The following is a 3461-nucleotide window of genomic DNA, read 5'->3' on the forward strand; positions in this document are numbered from 1 at the left end:
GGGTCCACCTGGCTAGGCCATGGTGCCCAAGTGGTTGGTCAAACATCAGTCTAGATGTTGCTGTGAAGGCTTTTTTTGATGTTTTTGTGTGTTTTTCACATGTGATTAACATGTAAATCAGTAAACTTTAAGAACAGCAGTCTTCTCCATCATGTGGGTGGGCCTCGTCCAAGCAGTTGAGGCCCTAAAGCGAAGACGGAGATCCCCAGAGAGGAATGAGTTCAGCCCCCAGACAGCCTCTAGGGGGGAAGCAACAGCATTAACGCCTCCTGGGCCTCCAGCCTTCTGGCCTGGCCTGCAGAGTTCAGACTCAGCCCCAGCAATCGCATGAGCCAATTCGTTAAATCTATTATATATCTAATCGCTCTCCTATTGGTTCCATTTTCTTGGAGAAACCTGACTAATGCAGGGTCCTTACAAAGAAGTGGCGCCAGAACCGGGTCCAGAGGTCTGTCTACAGGACACCGCACTTATTAGGATGTAGTCCCAAGGTTAAGGGTCCCCTCCCCTTCGCCAGACCCCAGCCACTCTTCACTGTCTCTTGTGGCTGAGGAGAGGGAAGAGCGTGAGTGGGACCAGTTTGGGAAGATGGACTCCAGAACTTCCGACTAAAGCTGTTGGTGGCAGATGTCACTTGGGAGGTGGGGTAGCAGATGCAGGTGCTCTGCGGGTGCCAGGTGGGCGGCAGCAAGACTGTGGGTGCTTATGGGAGGCCTGCGTGGCAGCTGTGAGCAGACATCAGGTGGCTGCCACCCGCCAGGGGCAGAGCTCAGAACCAGGAGTGGCAGCTGGTACAGATGGGAAGGGGGGCGGGTTCAAGGGTGTCCTCAGGGTGAGTGAGCTGGGGTCTAGGCTCCCCCTCCTTCAGCAACATGTACTGGGGCCCCTTTATAGAGAGGCTGGAAGTGACCTGCAGAAGGTTCTCGGGTGGGACATGGGCCAGATCCAGCCTAGAGCCGTCACTTGTGCTTCTGCATCGGAAGCCAGAGCCCCCATGAGGGACCTCGCCCAGCACTCCTGACCCATCGCTGCACCACCCCTCAGTCCTGCGGCTGCCTATGGGCCTGCCTGAGCCTCCATTGGCAGGGGGGACAGAGGAGCTCTAGGGGATGTGCCTTTGCCTCAAGGAGTCCTGAGGGTCTCTAAGCAGAGCCACCTACCTGGGGATGGTCGGAGCATCCTGGCAGGCGATGGCATCTACCTGGGCCAACTCTTCCAAGAAGGGGGCAACCCTGCACCTCCACTCCCTGCTCCCCCACTCCCTGCTCCCCCACTCCCTGCTCCCCCACTCCCTGCTCCCCCACTCCCCAGCGAACTCTCAGCCTGCAGAGTGGACACTTCACAATCAGTCTGGCTCACATCCAAGCATCTGTGTGCCGATGAGCATGGGCATAGTCCAGGCCACAGGCACCCCTGTCCCCAGTGGGGCTTCAGCAAAGGGGACACCAGGACACAGGCTCCACACGCCTCCTTGCTTGTGATGTGCCCTCTGTCCTACAGCAGCAGCTGGCACCTCTACACACCAACGTGCCCTGGACTGTTTGCTCAGACAGGGTTTGAAAATGAAACCCTGGATTTCTAAAGTATTTCCTTTGTTCACATGGTAAACGGGAGCTCCAGGTCACCTTGCAGGGCCACATTCCCAAGGAGGTCAAAGTGTGCCCCTAACCTAGTCTAACCCTGGGGAGCTAACGCCCCCCTGCACAGGAGCATGAGACAGTGAGGTGCTCCTGCAAGGCCAGGGACTTAAGCCAAAAAAAGGGAATCTGTTGCTCTGTTGCCTCATATAACTGGGAATTGCAAGGGTATATAGCCTTCAGGTATGGCTGGATCCAGGAGCTCTGAGAAGATCCTTAGAGAGCTCTCTCCTTCCTCCTCCCACCTCCACTTCTCTCCCCACTTCTCAGCCCTGCCTCCCTTGAGAGGTCCAAACTCTCTCCTGCTGCAGGCTTTCTCCTTGTGGCCAGGAGAGATGGCCCGAGGCAGCCACACCACCCCCCAATTACAACCTCAGCAGGAAGACTGCTCCCTAAGCCTACAAGAAAACACTGGTTTGCACATGCCTGTCGTGTGGGCAGGGCGGGGTGCAGTGCCTTAGACCTTCTAGAACCACACCTCGGGAAGTTGCGGGTTCCCTGGGTGGCAGCAGGAAGAGGCCTGAGATGAAAGTCCACACCCCACCCCCACTCCCCCGGAAGGTGAGCAAGGGCTGCCCCACAAAGGTAACGGGCGCAGGCACAGAGGCAGCGCGCACACGCCATCACAGTCAGAGGGGCTTTTATTAGGAAATCAGCCGCCAGCACGCCGAGAGCGCTGTGCTGTGGTTCCACACATTTCCTGAGGAAGGAGGGTCACAGTATGAGCTCAGAGGAGCTGGGCCAGTGGGCAGGCGACTGCTCAGCGCCGCGGCCAGCACCCCTAGTGACAGGACTCGCCATCACGATCCGCACACGGACGCCGCACGACACACAGCTGCGCTACACACACATCAACAATAAACACAGAGCTGCTGCTGGGCCTGAAACAAAAGGAACCGAAAGGGATAAAGAGAACCAAGCCTTTCTCTCCATTGGACAAGGGAGGGCCATCCCCCAAATCATCAAACTTCCTCAGTTACAAAATACTTATTGAAAATTCCATTATTAAAAGAATAAATAACAAAATATATTAAAAATAACTTGATTGCATCAAAATTATAACGAAGTTATAGCAAGATTTTTTGTATGTGTGGCCTACCTCATAGTCAAATTGTTAATTTCACTTTGATTTCTTTTATTTCTCTCTCGTGGTATCCTGTATGTGGGGGGGGGGGGGCTACTTCAAACAGTATAAAATTAATAAATAAAAATGTCAAATAAATAGCAAACGTTAACATAAAAGAGGGTGTGAATATAAATACTTACATCTTGACAAAATTAAATAATTTACAGAATAATTAAACTAACTACTTTTTTAATTTCTTCCAGAAAGAGCAATTTCTCTACTTGTAAATACTAACTTGGAATTGCAGTCACAACTGATTTGGACTCTATTTACATGTAGGAACATTGTGTTTTTAACACATTAGATTAAAATTTACCTTTTTTCGCATCTTGAATAGATCTAACAAGGAGTGAAACCTTGGTGTCTCCGATTAGAATGTGTCCCCTGACCTCACGGACGCTGTCACCTCAGTCGAGCTGAGCTGGCCCAGGCAGTGCCGGTCGCAGGCCTGGGTCAGGCACCTAGTCCAGGCCCAGCCCTGGGTCAGCCCTGGGCAGGGCTGCAGCCCACGAGGGAGCTATAACAAGGAGAACCTTGGTGTCTCCGATTAGAATGTGTCCCCTGACCTCACGGACGCTGTCACCTCAGTCGAGCTGAGCTGGCCCAGGCAGCAGCGGTCGCAGGCCTGGGTCAGGCACCTAGTCCAGGCCCAGCCCTGGGTCAGCCCTGGGCAGGGCTGCAGCCCACGAGGGAGCTGT

This window comes from Myotis brandtii, unplaced genomic scaffold (genome assembly GCF_000412655.1).
Source record: "Myotis brandtii unplaced genomic scaffold, ASM41265v1 scaffold915, whole genome shotgun sequence".
In the NCBI taxonomy this organism is placed as follows: domain Eukaryota; kingdom Metazoa; phylum Chordata; class Mammalia; order Chiroptera; family Vespertilionidae; genus Myotis; species Myotis brandtii.